This window comes from Equus asinus, chromosome 3 (assembly GCF_041296235.1).
Source record: "Equus asinus isolate D_3611 breed Donkey chromosome 3, EquAss-T2T_v2, whole genome shotgun sequence".
Taxonomy (NCBI): domain Eukaryota; kingdom Metazoa; phylum Chordata; class Mammalia; order Perissodactyla; family Equidae; genus Equus; species Equus asinus.
In genome coordinates this window covers 41363139-41375315 of record NC_091792.1, presented here as the reverse complement: position 1 = coordinate 41375315, position 12177 = coordinate 41363139, and the positions used below count along the sequence as shown (strand labels likewise).

The 12177-nt window shown below is 41.3% G+C and overlaps 1 protein-coding gene across 1 annotated transcript in view; it reads left to right on the top strand.

Annotated features, from left to right (window-relative positions):
• The window catches only part of DCHS2 (dachsous cadherin-related 2), a 241967-nt gene that overhangs the window by 70854 nt on the left and 158936 nt on the right, over positions 1-12177 (top strand). The gene's annotated exons all lie outside the window — the stretch shown is intronic.

The window sequence follows — 12177 nt, the reverse complement described above, 5'->3', positions numbered from 1 at the left end:
TAAATGTTCTGCTGGAAACTCGAACTTAATTACATTTTTCTTTTTGCTTTTCTTTTTGTTTTTTTGAGGAAGATTAGCCCTGAGCTAACATTTGCTGCCAATCCTCCTCTTTTTGCTGAGGAAGACTGGCCCTGAGCTAACATCCATGCCCACCTTCCTCTACTTTGTATGTGGGATGCCTACCACAGCATGGCTTGCCGAGCGGTGCCATGTCCAGACCTGGGATCCGAACTGGTGAACCCTGGGCCGCCAAAGTGGAACATGTGCACCTAACTGCTGCGCCACCAGGCTGGCCCCACATGTATCTTTTTTCTTTTTCAACTTCTCTCTTCTTCTCTGTTCTCTATATCAATAGCCTTGTCTTTTTACCCAGTTCTCTCTTTTCCATTCCCTTTCACCCCAACATCCACATATTTACCAAACCTTAGCAGATCTGTATTGTCTGGAATTGGCCCTCTTTTTATTTTCACTTTCATTATTTTTGCATGACTCACTTTATACCTAACTGGATTTTGTATCTCCAGTCTTCCCTCTTCCAATCTGCCTTTCTTTACTGCTACCAGATGAAGTTACTCTGCACCACAGCTCTGGCCATGTTACTCTCTTGCTCTATACTACTTAATAGCAGTAGCCTCCTGAGTTTGAGCTCAGAGCACCACATGATATGGCCCCAGGCCACATCCCCTGCCTAGTTCCCCACTCCCCGCCTTCATACCCGCTTCCCTCCAGCCAAGCCATGAGTGAAGAGTCTAATATGTGGACTGCTTACGATGTGTAGGGCAGTTGATTGGCTTCAACTATATATTTTATCACAAAAATCCTATGTGAAAAGGTTTTATTTTTTCCATTTTACACATGAGGAGGAGAGTTGACGTTATGGATCTTTCCCAAGGTTGCTCTGATTGTAAGCGCTGGAGCTAAGCTTCAAACCCAGTCTTTGTAGCTCAGAGGTCTTTGTTGTTTTCAGTCCCGTCTACCACTTTTTTGTAATTGCTTTTTCAGTTCTCTCTGTCTGGGATCCCGTTTTCTTTACAGTCATAGGTTGCTTAGTGGTGGGGAGACATTCTGAGAAATGCATCGTTAGATGAATTTGTCATTGTGCAAACATCATAGAATGTACTTCCACAAACCTAGATGGTATAGCTTACTACACACCTCTGCTATACGGTACTAATCTTACGGGACCATAGTCGCATATGTGGTTCATTGTTGACCAAAACGTCGTTATGTGGTACATGACTGTATTTGTATGTTACTAAAACTTCCTCATCTTTCAAGACAACTCAGATGCCACCCTCTCCGTGAAACATTCTTGAATCATAGTAGTTCTGAGTAATCTGTACCTCCTCTGACTTTCCATGGCATTTTCTCTCTTTTATAGATCAACACTTTGGATTATGGTTTGTCATATACAGATCTGATGAGGAGCCGTATGTGGCTCCCCGCTTATTCCCTCACATTATCAAGTAATAGCACTGATGAATGGAATGCTTCCTGATCTAAAGAAGGCAAGATGCAAAAAACAGTGATTTTTAAAGGGACTGTGTTATTATCACTGTCAGCAAGAAAGGGCAACTTTTGTCTGTTAGCCACTCACTACTACCTTTCACTGTCTGCCACTAAGAAATAAAGTTGAAGTGAGATGTATCGGTATATATTTAGATGAGATAAGATAAAATAGAACTTGCTCTTCCTTGTTTGTCATATGAGGACTTTGGTGGCAACAGGAAACCAAGTGGGGGCTGGGATTGGGCTAGGGAGACGGGGGATAGGGGTGAGCCTCCAAGAAGAGTCTGGCATGTAATTCCGGTCTAGGCAGGCTACACGTTAAACCTGAGGAAAAACAGAGGCCAAGGAAGGGGTAAACCGAGGAAGGAAACTGAAGAACAGAGCAGGGGCGGGGCGTCAAAGAAAGGGCCAGGGATCCATGCAGCCTGGGCCCCATGGTGTCCCAATCGAAGGGAGCAGCTGAGGTAACGGTTCCAGAACATTTTGATAGTAAAATAAAATGTGATACTGAACCCTTCCTTATTTTTTACCCAGGGCCAGAATGGCTCCCAGAGTGTGGGTGGGCCCTGCAGAGAGGCAATTAGACACACTTGACTACAGTTTGGAGCCTGTGGTGTGTGGACTGAGAAGCTGATGACAGTATTACTCTTAAAAAGCCCTGTTTAAAAATTGGTTATGGTTCATTTAAGGCACTGTGGCTTTGAGAGTTACCTCACAGCTATGTGTTTTGCCTTAGTTAAGTGGAGCCTGATGAACCAGAAATGTACTTTCTCTTATATGATGTAGACATCTGGTGGAATGGAAATTCAGTCCCTGCTAAGTGTTAAAATGCAAAATTCTCCAAGTTAACTAAGTACCAGGTCAGTTTCAGAGCTCCAATTTTAATGATTAAGGGGACCTGCTAATTGGTATTTGGCTTCCAAATAGAGCAGTGATTTTGTATTCTTACTAGATGTTTTTCAGCAACATTTGGAAATACAAGTGATCTTGACTGATTAAATTATTCTGTCTGGAAGAAATGTGGCTTTTGCTTAGCTTAGGAATGTTGAACAGAGAAGAATCCTCCCAATGCCCCTTGAGGGGCTGGGTAGACCTGGGACTGCTGTTTCCAAGCATCTGTGTGACATGGACACACCACAAAGCTACTTTTTCCTCTGATGGGGCCAGAGCTTTTGAAAAGTAGTTTGTCCCTTAATTCCGCAGCGTCTTTGGAATGATGTTGGTGATGAATCTCTTTACTGAAGGGTAGACCCACCAGGCCCCGTTGCACAGGCGCAATGAGTAATTGCTGTCACCTGTTACTTGGCCCCTGATCCCTCAGCCCAGAAGTCCTGTTTATCTGCTGCTGTCAAGGTGTGCTTATCAGGAATCTGCTTTCTGTAGCCAGGTCTTCTCTCTTGCTTGGAAAAGATGTTAATTAAAAAAGAAATAGATCTGCCAAAAGTGAATTATTGAGTTCCGCGGTTATCTTTGGACTCAGTACCTATTATAGACATCATTATCAGAGTGGGGAGGGGTATCCTAAGGCCGGCGTCCTGTCCTCCAGCCACCATTCCTTATCTGGTAGAGGGGTGGCAGTATTTGCAGATAATGCAATCCTGACACTTAAATAGGAAAGACTAACGAATTTACTAAGAGCCTGTAAGTTTTCTGACAAGTTAGTTTCTAAAACCCCTAGGGTGAGTGTTCATATATTTCTTCACAGTATGCATTTGTGCTGTTTATCCTGAAATCCAAGATATTCTAGTTTGATTTAGTAATTCAATTTAATGTCTGCGTGATTCATTTTCTCAAAAGAAAACTCATTATAGTTGTTTAGATCTGTAGCTTGCTTTCATCTTCATTTTCTTGTTCTTACATGCTTTCTTCTATCTGCTGTAAAGTTTCATTTTTCCATAGCCTGTATTTTCTCATTTTCTGTAGCTCCTTGTAATCATTGTATAGAGATAAGTGAAGCTTTTTATTTTCTTTTTCAGACACTGTACATATGTGCTTGGTATGTTCACAAGTTCTTTTCTAGGTTCATTTTTGCTATTGTTCACATTCAGCTCAGTGACTTACTTCTACTTACGCTCTGAATTCTGGTTGTTTGGGATCTGATTTACCTCTTTCTTCTTGAGTTCTTTCATTCTCGAAGCTCCTTGCTTCTACTTGCTGTTTCAGCCCCCTCTGCTACTGCTTGTACAGGAGCTTTTCACGCTTGGATGCTGTTTACACATTTACTCAGTAAAAATTCAACAAGTATTTGTTAAGCTCCTACTATGTGCATCTTAAGTACAATAATTTATCAAAAATGATTTGAACGTATTTTTCAAATGCCGGCAAACTTGAAGAAGATAAAGCGTGATGCTTTAAGACCTTGCTGCTGAAAGTGGGCCCTGGAGCAGCGGCATTGGCATCACTTGGGAGCTCTTTAGAAATGCGGAGTCTCAGGCCCCACCCAAATTTACTGAACCAGAATCTGCATTTCACTAAGATTCCCAGGTGATTTGCATGCATTTTAAAGTTTAAGAAAAGTGTACAGAGAAGTACAATAAAATATTAAGGATGCATTAGTAGATTTTAATTATTTGATAATTATTGCTAAAATGTAAAAATATAGATTGCAGAATGAGTTTTATTATTTCAGTGATGAAAAGAAGCTCAGTTGAAGTCTAAGCCTTCAAATTTGGAGTGACATATTGCAGGGGCTTTCAGCCAAGCTCACTTTTTTTTTTTAAAGCTCATTGTTTTTGATTTGTTGGTAGTTCAACAAATCATTTCTGAATACCTCTCTGTGTGATATGGGAAGAAATGAAACATGGTTCCTGATGTCGTGGAACCTAAGTTTTAGTGGGAGAGGCAACTAATCCAATTATTAAAAATGATTTTGAGGATATAAAAAGGAATGAAGTACTGATTCATGGTACAATATGGATGAAACTTGAAAACGTTTGTGCATTAAAAGAAGCCAGTCACGGAGGACCTCATAATTATATGATTTTATTCATATGAAAAGTTCCAAATAGGGAAATCTATAGAGACAGAAAGCAGTTCAGTGTTAGCTTGGGGCTGGGGCAGGAATGCTGAGGGATGGGACGGTCGGTGATAGCTAAGGGGTATGGGGTTTCATTGGAGGTGATGAAAATATTTTAAAATTGACTGTGTTAATGGTTGAACATATCTGTGAATAATAAAAACCATTGAATTTTACACTTCAAATGAGTGAATTTTATGGTATGTGAATTATATCTCAATAAAGCTGTTAAAATTATTTTGGGCAGGACTGTGGAGAAGGAGCATTGGATGCTATGAGCATGTATAACGGGGGCTTCAGGCCTGGACAGAGAAGCCTTCTTTGATTGAGTGTCCCTTCAGCTGAGCTTTGAAGGATGAGTGAGAATTACCTGGCAAGGGCAGGGGGCATTCAGAACATTCCAGGCAAAGGGAGCAGCATTGCTTCAGGCCTCTAGCAGGAAGGCACCTGGAACAAAGGAGAACCTGAAAGGCTAGTGTGATGGAGCACCTGGGCTGAGGGGAGCAGAGTGTCATGAGTGAGGCTGGTAAGACAGTAGGGCCCAGGTCATGAGGGCCTGGAGGATGTAAAGGACTTTGACCTTTACACTAAAATGGTAGAAAATTACTGAAGAGCTTTAATAGTGAACACGTGTGCATTTTCTCTCTGTTTTAAATTGCTCTTGTGTTTCGGTGGAGGATGGATTGGATAGGGACTGAGAATGGAGACGGGAGACCTTCAGAGATTATTTATTTTTTATTTTTTTAAAAAAATTTATTTTTCCTTTTTCTCCCCAAAGCCCCCCAGTACCTAGTTGCATATTTTTAGTTGTGAGTCCTTCTAGTTGTGGCATGTCGGATGCCGCCTCAGCATGGCTTGATGAGCAGTACCATGTCCACGCCCAGGATCTGAACTGGCAAAACCCTGGGCCGCCGAAGCGGAGTGTGCAAACTTAACCATTCGGCCTTGGGGCCGGCCCCCGCAGAGATTATTATAGTCATCCAGGGTTTGAACGGATGTGGTCACAGTGGAGAAGGAGAATAGGGGATGTTTCAGGATATATTTTGAATGTAGATTCAACAGAACTTATTGATGAGGTGAGTGACCAGATAAAGAGAAGGGTGAATCAAGGATGAGTCTTAGGTTTCTGACTTGTACATCTTGATGAGTTCAATGATGGATGTATTGAGTTTGAGGGACCTATGGTCCCTCAAAATAGGAAGCTGAAGAGTTGTATTTAAAGGACTAGGGCTCAAATTAATGTTCTGGGCAGATGATGAAATTGAAAAGTTGTCAGCATAGGAGTGGTAAGGGAGGTCATGGGCAGAGATGAAATAGCTTGAGCAGAGAGTATAGCATGAGAGATCGAAGACCAAACCTCTGAAGAACTCCCGTGTTTAAAGGTTGGATAGAAGAGCATGAGTCAGCTTAGGAGAATGAGAAATAGGAGGAAAACCAGGAGTGTGGTTCAGTGAAATCAGAAGAGATGTATCATCAAGCAAAGAAAGATTAAACTTTCTTGAATCATGCTCAGAGGTTAAATAAAACAAGGATGGCAATGTTTACTGAACAACTTTAACAAGAGCTATTTCAATGGAGTGATAGGGTGGTAAACCAGATTGGAACAGTTTAAGGAGGGCGTGGGAAGTGAGGAAATAGAAATAGAGAGTGTGGAAACTCTTGAATTGTTTAGCTGCAACAGGGTGAGGAGCAAAGAACATGGCTAGAAGGGAAAAGAGGTTCAAGGTAGCCTTTTAAAGAATTTAAGCATGTTTAAACACAGATGAAAAGGATCTAGTAGAGAGGGGAAATTTTTTAGAGGGGAGAGAAGTGATTCTTCAATAACGTATTTTAATGCTTTACCAGATGTTTCATAGTCTATAAATATTTACTGAGTTTTCACTTTGTGCCGGGCATTATGCTAGAACGAGGGTTATAGCACTGAAAACCAGTTTCTGCCCTCAGGTTACTTTCCATGATGTCCCTTAGGTGGCTAAAGTTCCTTAAGACCAGGTTCCGAGTCTGCACTCTGCATTCATAGTATCTAGATAATGCCTGTTGTACCAATGATGTCAATAATTTGCTGACATGTTATTAACTCCTTGTGAGTAGATGCAATTTTGGGGTGGTTTTTCCAATAATGGTGGCACATATATTGTACCTAGTAGTCATTGCTAAGTTACTGGTAGGCACTGGTAAAGATTAGGTTACTAAGTACCCGCCATCCACTAATCCCCCCAAAAAATTATCTTCTCTCCATAGCTACTGATTCATTAGAATGCCCCACAAGGGACTCCTTTTTGTCCCTCACCTGCCTTTTCCATCTGGTCTCCCCATCCCATTGAATCTACCTCTAAATATATTCTAGTCCATCCATCCTGTTCACCCAGCCCCCATAGCCATTATTTTAAGTCTTCACTATTTCTCACCTGTGTTAATCTAACAATCTCCTAACCCATCTGATGTACCCTCTTCCAAGTCATGGTTCTATACTGCTGCCAAAGAGAGCGTTCTTCAATGCAAAGTGGAAGTCATTCCCTGCTTCAAAGGCTTCGGGGATGCATTTCAATCCTTCATCATATCCTCTTTGCCTGTATATACCTAGTCTCACCTCCCCCTGCACCCCGCATTCACTCATGCCAAAATACTTGTCAACTCACACTCTCTTCTCTGGCTTTGTTTGTTTTATTTTGTTCTAGTTCTAAGCCTTAGTTCAAGCATCAACTCACTTCCTCTCCTGGAAACCTTCCCTCAACATCCCCAGGCTGAACCAGGTGTTCCTCTCCTGTGTGCTCCTACAGCACCCTGTACGTCCTTCCCAATGGCATCCTGCACTTTTTAATATAACTGCTGTTTCTCAGTTTCCCACACAATGCAGAATTTACTTGAGTTCCTCATAAACCTTGCTTGAATGAATCAACATTCAGGTAGATGAAAAACCTCCTTATAATGATCTAATCTGGAGCCTTACTCTGTTTTCTATATAAACAAAAAATAATTTTTGCATTGATGTAATATGCTCTGAATTACCCAGGAAGACAACTTCCAAGTAAATTGAGGGAAGATTATACTTTGTTGTATTTGTAACTTGACTATATTGCAAAATACATCACTGATGGCAGCATTGCCTGTTAAATTGTGTCACCCATCCAGAGGGCCTGTATCAGTCTGAATTTGCAGCTGCTGTGTGCACACTGACTTTGTATGAGTGTATGTACACTTGGATATACACTTATTTAGACCTTATTTAAAAATGTCAAGTGTGAGGCATTCATCATGTGCAGCATTCAGGCTGATTCTCTGTATGTATTCCTTTATTTAGGTCTTAATTCAAATTATAAAATATGTACAAAAGCATATTGAATTGTGTCTTATTTCTCATATTTCCAAGCATGTTCATTAAAAATGCATGGAAGCGGTTCTCTCATTATGTTTCCTAGTATTGAATGGATTAATGGCCCTCACCAGCTTGGGGAGACCTAGCAGGGGCTTCAGCCAATGAAGTAGCGTCCTGTCCTTAATCAGGCACTGGTCTAGGCACTGAGACACTCGGATTGAGTCATCTAGGTACCAGGGCCATCTGCCTAATTTTGGACTCATTCTTGGAGTTTTCTGAGCCTCGTTTTCGACATATGTAAAATAAAAGCAATAGATTTGACTATGTTGATGTTTTTCACTTTGTTCCAATAACTACGTCCCTGGAAGAACACCATGAAATACAGATATGTTTAAAGCTACCCTATTAACTAGGAGGAATTTTACTACCAGAAAATTTGACCATATAATATAAATGTAACAAAAATAAGAACATTTGTGTATGAAAAGGGCAAACTTCCAAACTGGGAATGGTCAGGTGCTTTTCCTATTAATAGTTGTTCACTTTCTCTGCCATCCACTGGTATTTGCCGGCAGATAAGCAAGGCTGAAATGATTAGGGAAAATATTGCAAAAGAAAAGCTTAAAGTTGAGAACATTCTATTAATTTATTTTGTTTTCTGAAAGTTGGGAAAACAGCATGGGATTCTGTTTTGGTGGAAGAATAGAGAAAGAGAATTGAAATTCTAGTTGATTATCAAGGTAGTTTTTAGTATTAAGAGTTTTTTTGGGTCCAGGTGCCCCTCAGAGCAGGACTTTTTTTTTTTTTCAGCCCACAGTAGCTTTGTTAGATTTAGCAAATGAAAATATAGGCTGCCCAGTTAAGTTTGAATTTCAGAACAGCAAATAGGGTTTTCTTTTAGTTTAAGTATGTTCCAAATATCACGTGAAAAGAACTGATTTCTAAGACAGTTAATGTTATCAGTCCACTAATGTTTGAGCGTTTTTCTTTGGTGGGGTACAAAAATAACTCGAAGTTCCTGCCTTGAAGCAGCTTATAGGGGCCACAGTTGCTCTGAGGGAGTGAATTCAAGCAACTGTTGAGGAAGAACAAAGTGCTTTGGCTTGAATATAAATAGTTCTGGAATTTGGCCAAGGAAGTTTGGTAAGACTACTCATCCTGAACATCAAGCTGTCAAAAATCTGCTCAGAGTTATACCTGGGATTGCACCATGTAAACAGGAAGGAATGACTCTGAGTCCTCCCATCCCTCTGATGAGCCACACATTTGGGACCATCCTGAGGTGGTGAGAGGTGGTCTGCATGTGATTTTAACTCAGTGAATCCCATTCATATGGCTTCTAATGGCGCCAACCCCACCTTGAGTGTGCTCATGTAAATATTGTAATAAAACAGTGCCGCCCCACCTCCGTGGTCCGTGCAGCTGGGGTGCCTGTAATGGGGAGGAGAGAAGTGACCGGGACAGATGGAGTCTGGGTTTAACAGGGAAGGAGCGATTCGTGTTAGTTTTGGCCTTGGAGCGGAGAAACATCTGGGAAATAAAATGAGTGAAGCTGACTGGAAATGTGAACCTTTGCCAAGACTGTGTCAGAAAGGTGCAGTGAGGAACTGGAGCCGACACTTCCTTCCCTCTTCTCAGCCTCCAGCTTTGAGGTTTTAAAAAAAACAGCAGCAGAGAAATCCTATTGTTACACATGGGAGTATTGGCCATATTTATAAACATTTATTACGTTTGATTTTCCCCAGTTCCCCTTCTGTGGTAATAAGTTGGATGTTCTGGAAAGTGGGTGGAGCTACTGTGTGATCTGAGAGGATGTGGGCAGAGCATTAAATCAGCTTCTCAAGTCTTGAGATGTCAAAGTCCTCTGTAGAGTCGGGAACAAGGAGGAATCTTGAGGATGAGGGGGCAGAAATAGGGAAGCAATACTAAGAGGACTCAGAGAGTGCGAAGACTTTAAAACAGAAGGGAGACCCGTTCCTCATTGGGTGGGGAATAGCACCAGAGGCCTGGAGGGAAAGAAAAGATGGGTAAACACAGCCTCTCTGGCCCAGTCAGCTGCTAATGACCAGGGGCCAGGGGGACCCTGAGGTCAGCCTTGTTCCTCTGGCTCCTTATGGGTTTCTTATCCCAACAGCAAGTAGAAGACCAGGCAGGGCAGTTGCGAGGTGGCCCTTCCTCTTGCTAGTGATCACAGCCCTCCGGCTTTCTGCGGTGGACTTTCCTTCTATGCTGCTCCTTCTCTTTGGAATCTCTTCTCCTGGAAGTGCCTGTGGGTGCTCCCCAAACCCCACAGGTTTGATACTGACTATTTTCCTTAGCTCTCTCTTCCTCCTCATTCTTCTCTGTCCATCTCATTTCTACAGCATCAGTCTTCACACTTTCTTCATCAAATATAGCTATTAATAAAAATTTTTGAGGAATACTCTCCAATATATGTTTATTTACTTATAAACCACATACAAGAATTATGTATATATGTGTATAAATGTAAATATATAAAAATGTATGGAATATTATAAATAGAAAAGTGTAAAAATGTATATTCAAGTGTATATATAAGATAAAAATATTAAAATATAGAAACAAAAATGGAAGAGGTAAAAAATTAAAACAAATTTTTATTTTTAAAAACTCCATTTATCGCTTTGGCCAAAATCCCACAACTCTGTGTATCCCCTTGGCCAAAACTTGGAGTGCGCCTGTGCCTTTTGGAGACCTCTGCTGACCAGGAGCTGTACCTCGGCCTGAATCTGGTGGCTTAGACAGGGCCCTCACCAGCTCTGCCACCTCTGGACTGGACTGGCTCTACCTTGCCGACCTGCAGGGCCTGGAGACACCACGGCTCTGGCTCCCAGATACTCAGGGTCAGACTGACTTGAGAATCTTTAACTAAAAGCACTGACTTTCTGGCTTTCCCTCAGTACTAGGAGTCAGTGATAAATACCTGAATGATCTGATCCTGCCTCTGGTTGCTTCTCTGAGCAAGTAGGAATTCTGTCAAATGTCAAGTCATTCAAGAGCAGATGTGGGAGCAGGTATGTCTCTAAGTGATAATGTGGTGACACCCCCAGCAGTAGTAAATCCCTGGGAACTGGGAGAGGCTGGGTCTCTGAGAAACCTGAGGGTATTGAAAATGAAGAGGAAGTTAGGAACTTCTGTTGCAAATGAGTCATGGGCTCCCATCAAATGTATATGCAATTAAATCTATGTATAGGTCAAGACAAATTATGAAATGTTTCATCAATATTTGAGAGAGAAGATTAGAAATGAATCCTACTAAGTGATGGAAAATACCCCTCAAATTACTATCAAATTCCTGAAAATACTGTTTATCTTTATGCTTAGTTTCCTCATCTGTTGATTTGTGTAATTCAAGAAGCATTTTGAATATCAGCTTCATTAGATCCCTTATGGTTTTCACTAGGCTAATTCAGTGATCACGTATTTAGCCAAAGAAAATAGCCGTTTGTTAGGCAGTTGAACAGCTGTTCAAGCTTGTTGGAGGACATATTATAGGGGACAAGCCTTTTGCCACACCCACATGAGCTCTTCTGGGAACTCTAACCCGACTTCACTCTGTCAGCAGCTGTCAGGAAAGGGAAGCACTTCTGCTGTTGACTTGCTGCATTCCCCAGTGGTGTGGCTGTCACGGCAGATTCAGATCTTTCTAAACTAGTCCTGTTTGTCCATCTACACTTGATTTTCCCCGTAGTCCACAGTATCTCATTTAGGAAAGAGGTGAGCAGGGTCTCACTCAGTCTTTCTTTCACTTCTCTTCTCTATCTTGAATACATAAATTAGTTTTCACGTATTCATGTGAGAAAAAAACCTATCCCCCATTTTGGTAGGTATGAGTGTCTTAGTATTTTAAAAGCATAGTTTTAGGCAAGCAATGGGGAGGTTGTGGTTGGATGGCAGTCCAATGACAGTTGGCGATAAATTTTTGTTTTAAGTAAGGAAACAAGTGTACAGTGATGTCAGAGATGCTTCTTAAATTACAACCTAATTTTTTGGCAGGTATCCTATTTCCCTTGACCAAAAAAGGTTGTTTGGAGATGTCTTTTTGTTTTCATCTGTGTTACACTCTCTGGGAGTTTTACAGGTTCAACTTCAGGAAAATAAGGTTTAAGGTTAAGCATTTTGTGTTTTGATTGGATTTAAAGAAATGCTGCATTCAGCCTCTGAGCGCTTTGTTCTAAACCCTGAAAAAATGAATTAATAACCGACTTAGTGTTTGGGAATCATCTTTTTTTCTTTTGCTTGAGGAAGATTGTCCCTGAGCTAACATCTGTGCCAGTCATCCTCTATTTTCCATGTGGGACGGAACCACAGCGTG